General features: G+C 45.2%; 1 long non-coding RNA gene across 1 annotated transcript in view; it reads left to right on the top strand.

Annotated features, from left to right (window-relative positions):
* Nucleotides 1-1,442: 1,442 nt before the first annotated feature.
* The window catches only part of LOC309332582, an 88,664-nt gene continuing 71,660 nt past the window's right edge, over nucleotides 1,443-18,446 (top strand). The window contains exon 1 of the long non-coding RNA XR_014152203.1: nucleotides 1,443-1,825. This is a non-coding gene — a long non-coding RNA (uncharacterized lncRNA). The remainder of the gene's footprint in view (nucleotides 1,826-18,446) is intronic.

Genomic DNA, 18,446 nt, shown 5'->3' with positions numbered 1-18,446 from the left:
TAAGTGGCATCAGGGCAGGACTTTTGGGATAAATGTTGATAGGCCCAGGAAGCAAAAGGAGCAGGAGGGCTCCCCAAAGTAGCACGGCTGGCTTGCTACATCTTGAAGCAAGTCAAGTAGCATATATTCCTCTCTAAGGAGAGAGGGTCTGTGGTAGGGATCATTAAGTTTCAAATTCCCTAACTGTATTGCTGCCTAGAAAAGAAGAGAAAGTTGTGGGTTGTTTGGAATGAGGCGAAAGCACCAGAGCGCTTGTCATTTCAATGATCTCTGCACCAAAAAAGGAGGGGAAAGGGAGGGGAAATTTTTAATTAGATCCTGGCCTGAAGATAACCAAGAGCTGAAATAAATCTGGTCTCCAAAATTATTCTTTACAAATTTTTATCAAATGTTTTCTGACCAGTATCTGGATACTTGATTCCTGTACTGGACAACACAAGGCAATTTTTTTTGAATTATGGTGCTGGAGGAGTCCCATGAACTGCGAGAAGATCAAACCTATCCATTCTGAAGGAAATCGGCCCTGAGTGCTCCCTGGAAGGACAGATCCTGAAGCTGAGGCTCCAAGACTTTGGCCACCTCATGAGAAGAGAAGACTCCCTGGAAAAGACCCTGATGTTGGGAAAGATGAAGGGCGCAAGGAGAAGGGGACGACAGAGGACGAGATGGTTGGACAGTGTTCTCGAAGCTACCAGCATGAGTTTGACCAAACTGTGGGAGGCAGTGGAAGACAGGAGTGCCTGGCGTGCTCTGGTCCAGGGGGTCACGAAGAGTCGGACACAACTAAATGACTAAACAACAACAACAAGGCAATTTATTTTAATAGGTGATACTGACAGTGTTTTAAAGCTGTAGGTGATTCTGTTAAAGTATTTTTGATGTCCAATACAGTGGTACCTCGGGTTACAGATGCTTCAGGTTACAGACACTTCAGGTTACAGACTCTGCTAACCCAGAAATATTACCTTGGGTTGAGAACTTTGTTTCAGGATGAGAACAGAAATCGTGCAGTGGCAGCGCGGCAGCAGCGGGAGGCCCCATTAGCTAAAGTGGCACCTCAGGTTAAGAACAGTTTCAGTTTAAGAATGGACCTCCAGAACGAATTAAGTTCTTAACTAGAGGTACCACTGTATATGATACACAATGGTGTTTAGAATTTGAGTGTCTTTGATCTTGACTTACGGTGGCTTTTACTCTGTGACAATCATGTATCTTACTTACAGTGATGCTAATGGGCCTACACACAGTAAGGTTTGGAGTCACTGAACATATTACAGACATACGAGCAAGTCAAATGGGTGAAAAAGAATTTCCTTTCCATATAGAATTTGATCATGTCATGGAATTGGATTCTATTATGACTCTTCTCCCTGACACACCAGTTTTCTATGTTCAAGGAACATTTTGTAAAGAATAATGTTATCATAGAATCATAGAATCATAGAGTTGGAAGAGACCACAAGGGCCATTGAGTCCAACCCCCTGCCAAGCAGGAAACACCATCAGAGCACTCCTGACATATGGTTGTCAAGCCTCTGCTTAAAGACCTCCAAAGAAGGAGACTCCACCACACTCCTTGGCAGCAAATTCCACTGTCGAACAGCTCTTACTGTCAGGAAGTTCTTCCTAATGTTTAGGTGGAATCTTCTTTCTTGTAGTTTGGATCCTTTGCTCCGTGTCCACTTCTCTGGAGCAGCAGAAAACAACCTTTCTCCCTCCTCTATGTGACATCCTTTTATATATTTGAACATGGCTATCATATCACCCCTTAGCCTCCTCTTCTCCAGGCTAAACATGCCCAGCTCCCTTAGCCGTTCCTCATAAGGCATCGTTTCCTGTTCTTTGTGAGCCCTCCAACATTTATCCAACGAAAATAGGAACTTCCTGTTTCATAATAATAATTTCATTATTTATACCCCGTCCATCTGACTGGGTTGCCCCAACCACTCTGGGCGGCTTCCAACATATATAAAAACACAATAAAACATTAAACATTTAAAAACGTCCTTATATGGGGCTGCCTTCAGATGGCTTGGGGTGTGTGTGGATAATTCCATACCAGGTTTACCAATGAACTGAGCCATACACCACAGAAACAAAATGGAGAAGGAAGGCAAGAGATTTAGGGGAGAAGACAAAAGTAAGACAACTTGGTGGAAATGTCTTCCTTTCCCCTTTGATTAAAATATCATTCAACCTGCCTGCCTCACTGCCATTTAATTTTAGTGGCTGCACCCTTGGGTGCTGCTAGTATTTGCTTGGTTCCTCATTTGTTTCTCAAATGGCATATGTATAAGATGACATCTGTTCCAGCATGTTGCAAGATGCTGGTAAGAGCAATTGAAGGAGAGTCCGTTTGAAGGAGAATCTGTTCCAAATTAGAAAAATCTTCTCCTAAGAGGTTCCTAGGGGAGGTGAAAGGAAGGATCGCAGATGGGCTCTCTGTTTGCTGGGCCTAATGTAGATAATGAATGAAAAACCTGTACAGTTGTGTGCACAGAAAGAAAAACACTTAAGTCTCCTGATGAAAAGCCAGATGAAAAAAGAAGAAAATGTTATAATCAAGAGAATATAAAAGGAGGCAGCAGGGTCGTCTTTCCCCCGGAACGAGACAGGTTACTATATTACTTTCTTGAAATCGCAGTAGGTATTATGGATTGGCTAGTCAACGGGGGGAATGAGCCTGTATTCTGACTGTAGATTTGGGTTGACCATAATGCCTTGTAGTTTTTCATTCTTGCATCTGCAGAATAAACATGGATCCAAAAATTGTTCTTTTGAATAACGTCCTGGAATCCAATTCTAAAAGTGCAGGTGTACAGGTAAAGAGCTGTAAGTTCATTATCCCTTTTTTTGAAAAACCACCTTTTCTATTTGATTAAAGGAGAAGCTTGTGGGATAGCCAGCCTCATTTATCCAACATACTTAAGTCATTAGATTTAATTAATGCATGAAACGGTTAAGACCATAAAGTAAGCTGTCCTGCCAGGCTTAGCTCACTTTGGGAGGAACTGGGTAATCGAACATTTGTTCCACTTCCAGTATACCTAAGAAGCTCAATGTGTGTCGTGGTCTGAAGCTCAGACTGCATGGTTCTTACAAGCCATGTTTGAGTTCCTATACCAATAGTGTAGGAACTTTCACCACTGCAATAACTAAGCCAAGTTTTACTGTCTGTGTTCTGAAGCACATGAACCTGACCTTTGATGAGTTTGTAAGTAAACCAATTTTAACTTACCTAACGTGGCCTTTTCCTATGCTGGGGAAAGAGGGAAGTTTTGGAACTCACAAAGGCATATTTTAAAGATATTACAGTCTATATTTCTATGCTACTTTGCTGCATATTTTGTGATTTTAAATCTCTGCTGGTGATCTCTCACCAAATAATACTTGCCGCAAACTTGGATCTTTGCCTCCATGAATTCTCTTTTTATATCTATTTTATTTGTCAACAAAGCCTTGAATGATTATCTCCCTGGCTTATTTGTGAGGACTAACTCCACAGGTGTACTAAAAACATATTGTTTTCATTATTTTCTGTTGTAAATAAGCACAAGCTTCTGAAATTTGAAATAGCTGTCCTTAGCAAACATGCAAAAATCGTGCATTTGATGCTAACAATTCATAAACGTCTTATTGCCCATTGTGAAAGAGTGAAAATCAAGGTTATGTAAAAGTGGAGTGGGCAGCCTATGCCCCAACAGATGTTGCTGGACTACAGCATCCACCATCTCTCATCATTGGTCATGCTTGCTGGGGCTGATGGGAGTTGGAGTCCAACAACAACTTCTGGACCTGATGGAAAAGTTTGCTAGTTTGCCTGCAGTGGGAAGAGTTTGTTTATTCTGGAGATATTGTGCTAAATAGAGCATCATTGGAAGCTTATTGCTAAAGGGTGAAATAAAAAGATAACTTAAAGTGATCTAAAAAAAAACCTATCCTAAGTTTCTCTTTATTCTTTTAAAGCATTCACTACACTCACAACCATAGGCTATTTTCCCTTCTTTTTCTTGAGTAGTTGATGGCAAAGAACGAAAATAGCCCTAGAGGAACAGAAACACTGTTCCGGCACACTATGGTTAACTGGCTGGCCAAGCTGTAACTCAGGTCGAATTTCTGATTTCCCCAACTCAATCACATTGACTTCAACAATAAAGTTATGCAAATTATTCTCAACGCCTCTCTCCCCAAATTCTTTACCGTGATTGCATTGTAATGTGATCTCTTGTGTTTGTCATGTTCTGATACAAGATTAAAAAATATGTTTTAATTCCTGGTATTCACTCTATTTGTTGCTGTTGTTAACTTGACATTTGCATAACCCAATATGTACTGTATGTTAAGATGCTCTCTGCATGGAGGAAAAGTGGCCTGGCCCTCACATCCTCTCCACAATTGCAGGGGGATTGTCTAGTGCTATGCACCCCCCCCCAAAAAAAACCCATCTAGAAATGTAGTTGCCTCGCCCAACAAGGAAGGCTGATCACAGGGCTGCATAGAAGAACAGCAGGCTGGAACTCAGTATGGAAACAATCAGTTGATAAATTGATCGCTAGCATAGCCTAGGTATGTGAGGATGACCCTGTTTTCAACGGGAGTTGTGCAGGCGTACTTAAAGGTAAAGGTAAAGGGACCCCTGACCATTAGGTCCAGTCGTGACCAACTCTGGGGTTGCGGCGCTCATCTCGCTTTGTTGGCCGAGGGAGCTGGTGTACAGCTTCCGGGTCATGTGGCCAGCATGACTAAGCCGCTTCTGGCGAACCAGAGCAGCGCATGGAAATGCCGTTTACCTTCCCACTGGAGTGGTACCTATTTATCTACTTGCACTTTGACGTGCTTACGAACTGCTAGGTGGGCAGGAGCAGGGACCGAGCAACGGGAGCTCACCGTGTCACGGGGATTCGAACCGCCGACCTTCCGATCGGCAAGTCCTAGGCTCTGTGGTTTAACCCACAGCGCCACCCGCGTCCCATGCAGACGTACTTACTTTTGAATAAAAATGTGTGAGGTCAGGTGAGAAGAAACCAAATCTCTATGCCTACAAAAACATACCTAATTTTATTTCACAATAAAGCCAAACTTGAGACATTAGGTTGGCCTTAAGTTTTCCATATAGCTTCTGGGGAAAGGAGACTGAGCCAATGGACACTGACTTCCTCATTTTAAGAAAAAGGTATTTTGAATCCAGCATGAAGCTTTTAGCTTTTTTATATTCCCTTAGTACTTTTCAAAGGTTAATGGACTCCGTTTTTGGCAGATTTGCTGTGTGCCACATGTTCAGTTATCAGGATGATGTGATTGTTCTTAAGGAGGCCTTCCCAAGAGCACTTAGATTCCCTAAATGTTTTCAGCTGGGTGCAGCGATATAGTTTAAAACTTAAACCATCTAAACGTTGTATGCTATGGTCCCAGGTGCAGAACTTGAGCCATATACTATCTGTGAATGAGAGTTCCTTGATCTTGCCGAAGTAGATTCTACGGTCACTGAATATAGAAACAAAGGCAAGGCAACAGTTGAAGCCGCCTTCTCATTCCTCAGTTGAGAGTAAGCTCTCTTCAGCTCAGAGGAACACGCTTCTGAGCAAGCACGCATTAACTCAGGCAGTAGGAATATTAAGAGGGCCTTGAAGTGTTTAAGTAGCAATAATTATAATAATAGCCTGCCCTTCTTCCCAGGGCAGCAAACTCACCAAAAACAACAACACTGGAAACATCTTCCTAAAAATAAATAAAAATTATCTGGTTTCTCAAGCACTCTTTGCAAATCCTTAAAAAAAAAAATCTCATGGGATTTTGCAAGTACTAGAAGAATTTTGACAAAACTCAGGTGGAAGAGAACATGCAAGCCTAACTTTGTTAAGAGGGGGACCCAGGGCAAACAGCAAATTCCTTCTTCGTATCAAGAAATTATGCATCTGAGCATGCCTGTGAGCCTCCCCTACAAAGCAAAAAAACAATGTCTTTGCCGGGAGTATTTGGAGAGAGGCTAAAGCTATCGCCCCACACCTGTTGCCTGTCAAGTTACTTTGTTGATGCTCTCTATACTTGACACGATGGCAGGCTGCATCTTAACTGAAGTGGTGCAAAGACAGCTGAATTTCAGTGTGCTTCAGAGAGCCATCACACTCATCTTCATTTCTGCACACTATCATGCTGCAAATCTGTTCACCTAATGTCTCTAAAGTGTTTGACTTGTCCTCCCATCAGCATGTCACCTGAAAGCACCTTCTAGATAGTTGGTAATGCTGTAAGTTGCTGTAAGGCAAACATGGACCATGAAGTAAGTTTTCCTGTACAAGCACCATTGAACTGAGAAGGAGAAGGGCAGCACACTAGTTTGTGTCTAGGATCGTAATCCGATTTGACGGACTCCTCACCTGTACTGTTTCACTTCAGTTCTCACTCCACTATTCCTGGTCTAGTCCTTTAGCTTTTCGAAGATAATGTCACGGTTTACGACAATTCCAGAGCCGGCTGAAGACTCGATGAGATGGTAATCGCCCATTGAAACATGCATCTTGTTTCAGGGTTAGTGTCATAGAATCAGAGAATTGTAGAGTTGAAAGGGACCCTAAGCAACACCTAGTGAAAGCCTTTGCAATGCAGGAATCTCAGCTAAAGCATCCATGACAGATGGCCAACCAACATCTGCTTAAAAACCTCCAAGGAAGGAGAATCCACAAGCTCCTGAGGGAGACAGTTCCACTGTAGGAAGTTCTTTCTGATGTTTAGTCAGAATCTCCTTTCTTGTAACTCAAAGCCATTGGTTTGAGTCCTACCCTCCAGAGCAGGAGAAAACAAGCTTGTTCCCTCCTCTGTGTGACAGCCATTGGGATATTTGAAGATGGTTAGCCAGTCTCCACTCAATCTCTTTTCTCCAGGCTAAACATACCCAGCTCCTTCAACCGCTCCTCATAAGGCTTGGTTTCCAGACCCTTGAACATCTTGGCTGTCCTCTTCTGCACATGTTCCAGTTTGTCAATATCCTTCTTAAACTGTGGTGGCCAGAACGGGACACAGTATTCCAGGTGTGGTCTGACCAAGGCAGAATAAAGTGTTACTATTATTTCCCTTGATCTCGACACTATACTTCTGTTGATGCAGCCTAGAATAGCATTACCTTTTTTTTTTTTTTTTTTGCTAATAGCGCATCTGTTTTCTCCCACGAGGAAAATAGCATTCTGAGGGAGATTTCATAGGAAGTGATTCAGAAACGAAACGAAACAAATAATACAAAGCGACAGGCCCTCATGGAGTATATTGCTGGGAACTCTGTCTATACTTAGGTTGTATAAATGTGTAAATAAACCATATATCATAAAGACACCACAGTCTCTGCTGTGCCACATTGTCCAAAAGGAAGCACATGGCCTGGTAAGCGTGCCTGGTACCCGTGGAATCTCGCATTGCTTGGAGATTGGTGAGGCATGTAACAATATAGAAAAAGGTTTTTGGTGGGGGAGAGTTCGTCCCAGAAGTTGACTTGATTTTGAGGAGAAACCGATGGGAAATGAGTGGTGGTGATGATGATGTGAAGGAATGGGTTTCTGTGCAGTCAGTCTGAAACGGGACCCAAAATCCTCATTTTTCCTTCTCCAAGGGAGCATTTCTAAAATGCATTAACTTGAGCACTTGAGTCAGTGTATAAACAGAAACCCAGCTGTATAAACAAGTGCTCAAAGCCCTCTCCTTTATCAGCCCGTGATGGCAATGGATGGCCTTGCCAGTTCCGAGTGGAGTAGGGATGGCACATCTGGGTCTTATCTTACACACTGACGCACAGACCTTATCAGGTCTGACAAGAGACCCGGGAATGGCGCCAGGAGTGCTCTTAGAGTTGGTGACCTTCCTGCCCCAAGATAAGAGTATAGGAACAGGAACAGGAACAGGAACAACCTTTTATGGTCAAGAGTACCGGAACAGGAATATCTGTTTATGGTCATGGATGTCAACTTACATGTATAAGCTGACGTGGTTGGATTCCTGAGGAAAGCGGGAGAGGGTGCCTGGAGGATATATATACTGCATGGAATTTCTCATTTCTTTGGACTTGCTGTGAACTGACCACGCAAGTGCCTTCTGCTATCCGGAGAGCAGAATAAACTCTTTCTCTGAATCAACCTCGGTGTCATTTGACTTCCTTCCTCCCGCCCGGGAGCAATGCAGACCCCACCAATCGGTAAAGTCTAATAAGGCTACAGATGGAGATAACATTAATTTTATAGGGGTGCTGACTGGTACTGGGGCAGGGCAGGGGTAGGCTGTTATTTTTCTCCAAACCTCTCAAATAAAGCACTTAGGTCACTTTCACTCCATACATCCAAAGCAGTATGATTTGACTTCAAACAGTCATGGATTCAAACAGTCATGATTAGACCCCTGCTTCCCTCCTGTTTTTCCCAGGTGAAAGGCAGCGGGTTCTCCCATTGGTTCATTTCCTGCTGCACCCTCTCAGTTTTTGGATGGTGCTTCTTCTGCCCACACCAGCAAAGCATTTCCAGGGAAGTAGTTCAAGAGATAGAGAGGTGTGAGACATTACAGAAGAAAAGGACAGTGAGGCAGTAAAGGACCTCATTTTAGTAGCATGCGCTGTGGAGAACAGGATTGTTCATACAATGTAGAATAAATGTTTGCAGGATATGGACTTAGAAAAAGCCAGAAAAGTCATTGGCACAGCAAGAGGGCTACTTTTCCAAGCTGCTGCTGAACTTGCTAAAATCTCCTTTAATTGATGCCCTGCTAATAAATAGGTCTGTAGGGGTAGTTCCTCCCCCCCCCTTTACATGCCACATATACTGCTGATACTCAGGAGGCCTGACCCTTTGAAATATTTCCCATGGTGAAAGCATAATGTTTTAAAAGGCGACTTCCAATCCCTTCCCAATGTGAGATGGAGATGCTGTTCTTGCGCTTCCTGTACAGTTTATTCATTGGGGGACTTTCAAGGTTACGCTATTATATGTTTCATTATGTGTCAATGTACAGGAATGCTAATTCTTGGCAGTCCCCCGCCCTCCAAATGAAGAATCAGCACCTTGCTGTACCTCACAGCCTGCATGTCATTTGGCTTCTGTACAACCCAGGCTAGTTCTTGACAGTTCATCTGCAGGCTATACTCCTGAACAGTGAGGAATAAAAAATAATGATGATGAACAAAATGAGCCGAGGCTGGTCAGGGGTGCTAAGATAAACAGAAAGGGCTTCTCCAGCTATGTTTGGAGCTAGAACAAAGAAAGGACGAAAGGCTAGATCCATATTTTTAGGACCCATCCTATTCATATAACTGTGATTTGTTTTAAACTGGTTTCAATACTGAATTTTTTAATTGTTGTAACCTACCCTGGAATCTTGGAGGGACGCGGGTGGCGCTGTGGGTTAAACCACAGAGCCTAGGACTTGCCGATCAGAAGGTCGGCGGTCTGAATCCCCACGACGGGGTGAGCTCCCATTGCTCGGTCCCAGCTTCTGCCCACCTAGCAGTTCGAAAGCACCTCAAAGTGCAAGTAGATAAATAGGTACCGCTCCGGCGGGAAGGTAAACAGCATTTCCGTGTGCTGCTCTGGTTCACCAGAAGCAGCTTAGTCATGGTGGCCACATGACCCGGAAGCTGTACGCTGGATCCCTTGGCCAGTAAAGTGAGATGAGTTCCGCAACCCCAGAGTCGGCCACAACTGGACCTAATGGTCAGGGGTCCCTTTACCTTTTACCTTGGAATCTTATGGTGAGGAAGAAAATGAATTAAACAACAACATATAAACCAGGGGTCAGCAACTTAAGGCCCATGGGCTGGAAGCAGCACATGGAGGTTGTTTGACTGTCCCACGAGCCACCCCCGAACCGAGCCGCCTTCTTGCATGCTGCGCTAAACTGGCACAGCGTGGCGTGGGGGCTTGCTCCCACGGTGCTGAAAATCGTGTCTGCGCAGACGCAGATGCCAAAAATCACAGGCGGGCACACTCACACGTGCACGCAATCTGGCCCACAGAGGGATCTCTGCGGGATCGATCCAGCCCAGGCAAGATAAACCTTGCTGACCCCTGAAATAGACAGATTATCTTGTGATATTATGCATTTCTTGTTGGCATAGTGGAATTGGAGGTGTTTCCAAACTGCACAGGGACACAGGTAGTGCTGTGGTCTAAACCACTGAGCCTCTTGGGCTTGCCGATCAGAAGGTCGGCGGTTCGAATCCCCACGATGGGGTGAGTCCTGTTGCTCGGTCCCTGCTCCTGCCAACCTAGCAGTTCGAAAGCACGTCAGAGTGCAAGTAGATAAATAGGTACCGCTGCGGCGGGAAGGTAAACGGCGTTTCCGTGTGCTGCTCTGGTTCGCCAGAAGTGGCTTAATCATGCTGGCCACACGACCCAGAAGCTGTACGCTGGCTCCCTCGGCCAATAAAGCGAGATGAGCGCCGCAACCACAGAGTCATCCGCAACTGGACCTAACGGTCAGGGGTACCTTTACCTTTACCAAACTGCACAGACCAATGTAGTTACTTTAGCTTTTATTCACTTTCCTTTCCCTTGGTAACTGGTAAGCCCAGGCAGGCACCAGAAAAAGCCAGGCCTTGGGTCTAATAATTTTCTTCAGCTTTTTCAACTGCCTGGTTGTGGTATCATTGCATAGACAGGATGGATAAAGCTACAGTGAGTGTAACAATGCCATTGGTTGGTGCAGATCCTGCCTTTCAGATCCTGCATGGATGGAGCAGGGGGTTGGGCAAGGTCACCAACTTGGTGCCCTCCTGGTGTTTTGAGATACAACTCCCATCAGCCACGTTTTAAAGTCTTGCTGCCACATCAAGCAGACGATTGGTTGCGCTGTCAGCAAGGAGCCCCTTCCTTCTTGTAAATCTGGAAGCAAGTCTGATGCTGAGCCAGTTCTGATTCTGTCCAATCTCCTGTAAAGCCAGCCTATTCGACAGACTGCTTGCCCACCCCACACATCGAAAGGAAGGTGCAGGGGGGCATGTTCCTTGTTGTAACAATGTCTTAGCCATGTCTTCCAATCTCTGGTCTACCTGCTTGACCCAGTTGACCACGTGCCTTGTAATCTGATGTCCAAATTAAAGCCTTTGGCAGAAACATTGTTAAGTGTTCCCATTCTTCACTCCACCATGAGTCAGGACACCAGAGGCTGAGGACAGGTCTTGCAAAGCGCTTTCTCAACAACTGACAGCCAGTCGGATGTTGGACACTTGTCAAAGTCACTTGTGCAGTGTTTCTCAAGTGGGCAGGACCTGTCAGTCTTCTGACATCATAATGACATCAGGTGAGTGGCAGATGGGCTGTTTAAAAGGTAAAGGGACCAATGACCATTAGGTCCAGTCGTGACCGACTCTGGGGTTGCGGCGCTCATCTCGCTTTACTGGCCGAGGGAGCCAGCGTACAGCTTCCGGGTCATGTGGCCAGCATGACTAAGCCGCTTCTGGTGAACCAGAGCAGCACACGGAAACACCGTTTACCTTCCCGCCACAGCGGTACCTATTTATCTACTTGCACTTTGACATGCTTTCCAACTGCTAGGTTGGCAGAAGCTGGGACCGGACAACGGGAGCTCACCCTGTCGTGGGGATTTGAACCGCCAACCTTCTGATCGGCAAGTCCTAGGCTCTGTGGTTTAACCCACAGCGCCGTCCACCTTTAAAAGTTGACTAGCTGGGCGGGGGGGGGGGGGGCAACAGCCCAAAAAAGGTTATTCGTGCTCCTGTTTTTCACTTAGATTGAACTGCATTTGTCATTTGACGGCCCATTCACCCAGTTTGGAGAGATCCAGTAAAAATCTTCCCTAGCTTCCTAGTTGATGTGTCCTCTAAGCTTTCCAGTGACAGCAGTTCCTATCTACGTCATACGACTCCCACAACCAATAAGAAATATAACAGAGGACGGTGAATTTTTACACGACAGGAGATTCATAGCTTGTGCAAAAGAATTGTTTCTAGCACTTGTGATCTGGAGGCGATGAGAACCCTTGACATATTGTTATGAAGCTCAAACCTTCCACTTTCAGTAGACTGAAAATATCTTTTTTTAAATTGGAAAGACAAGTCTCGTAATCCACTGTGACACATACACCTTGAGTTTATTTTATTGGAGGGATTTTATAAGGGCTATTATCTCCTGGTTAACATAATCCCTATACTTCCCTCAGGGCAATCAGAACCCAGAGGCACAGAACGGTGAGTTTACAATCCTGTGCAGCTGGCAGTACTGGGTTACGTGACCACAAATGCAAGTTTATACTGGAGGCTTTTAAAGCAGAACCGTTTTTTACAGCTCCTGAGATGCGATCTGCTGTATTATCTGAGCAGCTCTGTGTGGTTTTGGGTCTTGGAATCAAGAAGCAGGCCTAAATTTTGGCTAATTTGATTCAAGGTTTCAGTAACCTCTGTAAACGGAGGGAGTCCGCCTCCCCGCTGCGTTTGATCTCCATCCTCGCCTGATAAATTATTAGGAACAATATCTACTTTTTTTCTGCTACAGTCATGTTTTCAGTCCAAGTATTTTAGCACCTGAACTCAAGTGAGGATAATAAATGTCAGGAAAATATTTATAGCTGGGTATATGGAGAGTTTCCAGTTCCCTCTACTGCAATAATGTGCATCCATCTGCTAACGGCATTAGGATGGCCTTTGAAAAAAACAAATAGGGTCCAGAACTAGAAGATTGTGGTATACCTAGCTGTTGCATCTATTTAATATAAAAGTGATAATTAAATTAGCTGTAAATTGCCTACCAAAGAGTCCTTACGAAGTGTTTTTGGACCTCAGTGTGCATAGGAGTTCAACATGATCACACCTCAGGGATTAAACTCTTTAAACTGTTCTCTCCAGCATGATCCCTGGACTCAACAGGGTTAGTCCAATGGTAAGTGTTTTAAAAGGGACGCGGGTGGTGCTGTGGGTTAAACCACAGAGCCTAGGCCTTGCCGATCAGAAGGTCGGCGGTTCAAATCCCCGCGACGGGGTGAGATCCCGTTGCTCGGTCCCTGCTCCTGCCCACCTAGCAGTTTGAAAGCACATCAAAGTGTGAGTAGATAAATAGGTACCACTCTGGTGGGAAGGTAAACTGCATTTCCGTGCACTGCTCTGGTTCGCCAGAAGCGGCTTAGTCATGCTGGCCACATGACCCGGAAGCTGTATGCCGGCTCCCTCGGCCAATAAAGCGAGATGAGCGCCGCAACCCCAGAGTCAGTCATGACTGGACCTAATGGTCAGGGGTCCCTTTACTTTTACCTTAAGTATTTTAAAGGATTGCAAGCAACCTAGGGATAGATAGATAGATAGATAGATAGATTCTTTAGATAGATAGATTCTTTATTGTCATTACACAAGTGCAACATTGCACAAGTGCAATGAAATTGGATGCCATCCCTTAAAAACAACAAAAGCAAAACAACAACAACAACCAAACAAACCACATTCCAGCCACACCCACACCCACACCCATCAAACTCCCAGGTCACACTATCGAGTTACTGCATTTAAGAAGGCCACAGCTCTTGGATAGAAACTATTTTTCAGTCTATTTGTCCTTGACTTGATGTTTCTGTATCTCCTGCCAGAAGGCAGTAGTACAAACAGACTGTGTCCCGGGTGAGATGCATCCTGCAGGATATTGTTTGCTTTCCTAAGACAACGGGAACCGTACAGTTCTTCCAAAGATGGGAGGGGATGACCAATAATCCTTTGGGCTGTGGTTATGACCTTCTGGAGCACCTTCCTCTTCCTAGCTGTACAGCTGGAGAACCAGGCACAAATACAGTATGTGAGAATGCTCTCTATGGAGCCTCGGTAGAAGGACACCAGCAGTCTCTCACTCAGATTGTTCTTCTTTAAAAGTCTGAGGAATCACAGACAATGCACAATCCTGCACTCCAGTTACACCAGGGGCAGTGGCTTTAAGGATATGGCCAAAGTGGATGTATCTCCAGAGATGCCTCTAACAGCTCAACAACTTTGCACGTTCTCTAGTGCAACCCCATGCCAGTATACCAGCACCACTGGTGCAACTCCACCAGCAGATGGTCCAAAACCAGTTAGCAGTGGGATGAGATGGACAGGGTACAAATTTAATAAAGATTACTTATTCATTCATTATTATTATTTATCTAGAGTCCTCCTTCTTCCTGCTGCTTGCCTGACTGAGGTCAGTGGGAAGATAGGTCAGAAGCAGCACAGATCAGGGGCGCCAGCTATAGGGGGCTCTGGGTGCCTGAGCACCCACAAAATTTTTGTTGTGGGTGCTCAGCACCCACACCGCAGGGCCCCTGATGCAACTTCCAGTGCTTTGCGAAGCACCGGAAGTCACGTTGAAGGCCTCATGAGACCTCAGAGATCCTGTCCAAGACCTCGAGAGACCTCGAAAGCATATCTGAGGCCTTGCAAGACCTCAGAGATGTTTTCTGAGTTCTTGTGAGGTCATGGAACCTGACTTCTGGTGCCTCTGCAAGTCAGGTTCTGAGATTGGGGCGCGTGTGTTATGTCATGACGTCATGTCATAATGAGGCGCCATGACGGCATGCACACTGGGCACTCATAACCTGGGGCCCAAGTTGGCTCCCCTGGCACAGAAGTTTCTTGCATATTACTGAGCAAGAAACAGAAAAAAGGGGCATATCTCTTGGGGAATGTGCATCTTGCCCATATAATGTATAAAATGCCATCAAGATATACGCTTTCCCCAAAGCCTGTTGGAGATTATGCATAGTGGCCCGAGACTGTACGAAACACAGCCAAGTTATGTACATTTCCCAAGAGATTGTGTATATTGACTGGGAAGTGTTCAGTATTCCCTCTTCATGGAAGGATTATGTGCACATTCTCCATTAAACCTGGTGAACAATGTTATTCTATACATGATCTGCTCAATTTACATTCCATATGCATATATCTGCATCCAGGTGATTCAGATTACAACAGGTTCTGCTTGAGTGTCACAGAGCGAGTTGGCAGTTGGCGCTAACCTTTTATTAGCAAAAGCACGATTTTCACAGATTTTGCTGAGTGCCTGGCCTACCCTATTTTAGCACAGTAGCACATCCCCAGTAAGTCTTACCTCACTGGAGAGCCAGTGTGGTGTAGTGGTTCAGAGCGGTGGACTCGTAATCTGGTGAACCGGGTTCGCTTCCCCGCTCCTCCACCTGCAGCTTCTGGGTGACCTTGGGCCAGTCACACTTCTCTGAAGTCTCTCAGCCCCACTCACCTCACAGAGTGTTTGTTGTGGGGGAGGAAGGGAAAGGAGAATGTTAGCCGCTTTGAGACTCCTTAGAGTAGTGATAAAGCGGGATATCAAATCCAAACTCTTCTTCATGAATCAGTTGCCAAGACTGAAAGTCCCACCTCCCCACAGCCATCCAAGTCCCCTCCTCTCCTGAGCTTTTCTCAAGCAATTGGAGACTGTACCTGCATGCAGCCTGTCGCTGCTCCACCCATTTCAGCCCTCTTCTGGTTCTGGGAGGCAGCAGCAGAGGGGAGTTTGTCACAGCAGTAGGGGGAGACACCCCTGATTCTCCATCAGCCTGACTCATCTCTGCCTCTTGGCCTCCATCCTCCTAATCTTCTGCTTCAGCTTCTGCCTGATTCTGAATTTCTTTCTGCCACACACTCTTCCAGCTCACTAAGCCCTGCAACTTCCTCTTCCCAGTCCTCTCCCTCTGACCCCTTGTCATTGTCCCACCACCACTCCACGGGGCTTTGAGTCTTCTTCTCTTGGTGGTTCCCCAGTTTGTTCTTCCCACCATCCCTCTGCATCCAACCAGTCCATGACAATGGGGATGTTCCTTAAAACAGTGTCCTGGATAGAACATGTACCATGATTGTGTGGAGTGCTACCTTAATGCAGTGAAGTTTTGTACAGGGAAGACGTTGAATCCCTTTTTATTGTGCTAATGGTGCCAATTTCATCTTATACTTCTTGAGTTGAGTTTTTCTTTCAAGAAAAAGAAAGGTGGGCTTTAATTATGAAAAATAAATAAATAGGGGGTTTGTGGTGACCTATGCGGTAAGTAATTCCGCACTTTACAGCTGGGACGGGGATCAGAAGGAATATAATATTTATTCTGGCCTCAGGACAATCCATCCCAATTCTGAAAGCTTCTCTACAACATTATTATCTTCTTCCTATTACAATTTTGAAGACATTTTCTAAAATTATGACATTTTTCTAATATCATATTTGCTAATTTCATACACTGTGGGTGTTTTTCCCCCCATTAAAAAAAAAATAAATCCACCGGTAATTTAAGTTATTGGTTTCAAGGACAGCAATTTTTTAAAGGCACTATTGCCAGTGTCGGTAAATTTACTGATGGTTGGCAAATGTGTTCCTGGCCCTTACACGGCAACACCTCTTTCTTTTTAAAGGGTGCCTGCGAAGAACAACAAAACAGACGATCTCCTTTCCAGCTCGATCCTGGTTGGGAGCTGAGCTCATATTTTGTATACCTTGGCGGTTGAGATGGAAACTAATTTTTTAAACAGAAATTAAATCCGCAGAAAAGTGGGTAGTGGAAAGCACAAGGGGTGCAATTGAAAGAAAACGAGAGCGAGTGGTCTCATTACGGTTAGACCTTGGTATATTCTGGGAATAAAAATCAGACGTAGCCAGATAAAGGAGTTTCTACCAAATTGAACTCTGGTTTCGGGATGGCCTCTGGCTTGCACTTCGTAATACTGGCACGGGTATTATTTTAAAAGTTAAATACCATTGTGTTTTGCTCAGCACAGAGTGCATTGCCAGGGGAAATTCTGATGTGGTTGGACTGAAAGGGACTTGAACTTCAAAGGGTACAAGCCGAGAGGAACCAGTGAATAAATGGGAATGGCGGGGAGGGCAGTATGAAGTTCAGGTCTGTTACACACCCTCCAATTGTCCCAATTTTCCAGGGACAGTCCTAGAATTACAAAAGCCATCCCAGCTTCTGATTCCATCCTGGAATGCAATTCCTGGTCTCTGCAGCCACAGCAGTTTGACTTCACCCCAGAGGCGCCCTCCATTGTCTCTCGAGACAGAGAGATGCCAAGACAAACATTGTCCCCAAGAACACACATTCAGGTCCTCTCCTTCCCAGGGAGGTGCAGTATTTTACTTGTTGTTTAGTCGTGTCTGACTCTTCGTGACCCCCTGGACCAGAGCACGCCAGGCACTCCTGTCCTCCACTCCCTCCCGCAGCTTGGTCAAATTCATGCTGGTAGCTTCGAGAACACTGTCCAACCATCTCGTCCTCTGTCGTCCCCTTCTCCTTATGCCCTCAATCTTTCCCAACATCAGGGTCTTTTACAGGGAGTCTTCTCTTCTCATGAGGTGGCCAAAGTATTGGAGCCTCAGCTTCAGGATCTGTCCTTCCAGTGAGCACTCAGGGCTGAATTCCTTCAGAATGGATAGGTTTGATCTTCTTGCAGTCCGTGGGACTCTCAAGAGTCTCCTCCAGCACCATAATTCAAAAGCATCCATTCTTGGGTGATCAGCCTTCTTTATCGTCCAGCTCTCACTTCCATACATCACTACTGGGAAAACCATGGCTTTAACTATACGGACTTCGTTGGCAAGGTGATGTCTCTGCTTTTTAAGATGCTGCCTAGGTTTGTCATTGCTTTTCTCCCAAGAAGCAGGCTTCTTTTAATTTCGTGGCTGCTGTCACCATCTGCAGTGATCATGGAGCCCAAGAAAGTAAAATCTCTCACTGCCTCTATTTCTTCCCCTTCTATTTGCCAGGAGGTGATGGGACCAGTGGCCATATTGTGATAAGGTAGGGAGCACTGCTGCAGCCATTGAACCACCTCTTATAAGGATCTGCAGAACTTGGGACTGAGATACGGACTTGTGATTCAGACCGGTTCATGATCCAACCATACTAATTAGGTAAGCCTGCTTTGGAAGCCAACTCCCCTCATTCCCATGATATCTCTCTCTCTCTCTCTCTCTCTCTCTCTCTCTCTCTCTCTGTGTGTGTGTGTGTGTGTGTGTTGCAAGGGAAAAGCAATACAGTTAATTAAAGCTCCACAGCCCTGGTCATTCAATGGGCCAGTTGGCTTCTGATAATCTGCTTGTGACTGGAAAATATACCTTCTTCTCCCTCTTGGGGTTTTTGGTTTTCTTTTATATGGCCTAAGAAAAGAGAGAACAAGTAAAAGGAAAGAAATGTGTTGCTTTTTTTCCAGCATTCATAAATGAGGTCACCCTTAATGGGCCCAGCTTCCAGACCTGGCTGCAACTCCATGGCAGAACAAACTATATGAGCTAACCACCTAACCGGCTTTGCCTTCTCTCACATGCCAAAGGGGAACTTTGCATTGTCCAAGGCTTCCTATATACCTGGCACATCTGGTCCCTGCAGCTCCTTGAAGGCCGTTTCCATCTTCTCAGTCCTGGGGTCATAAGAACAGTGCTGTGGGATCGGACCAACAGCCCATCAAGTCCTGCGTTCTGCTTGCAGATTGTTATGTA

This window comes from Podarcis erhardii, assembly GCF_964252035.2.
Source record: "Podarcis erhardii genome assembly, chromosome: 17".
NCBI lineage: Eukaryota > Metazoa > Chordata > Lepidosauria > Squamata > Lacertidae > Podarcis > Podarcis erhardii.
This window is presented reverse-complemented; position numbering and strand designations above follow the sequence as displayed.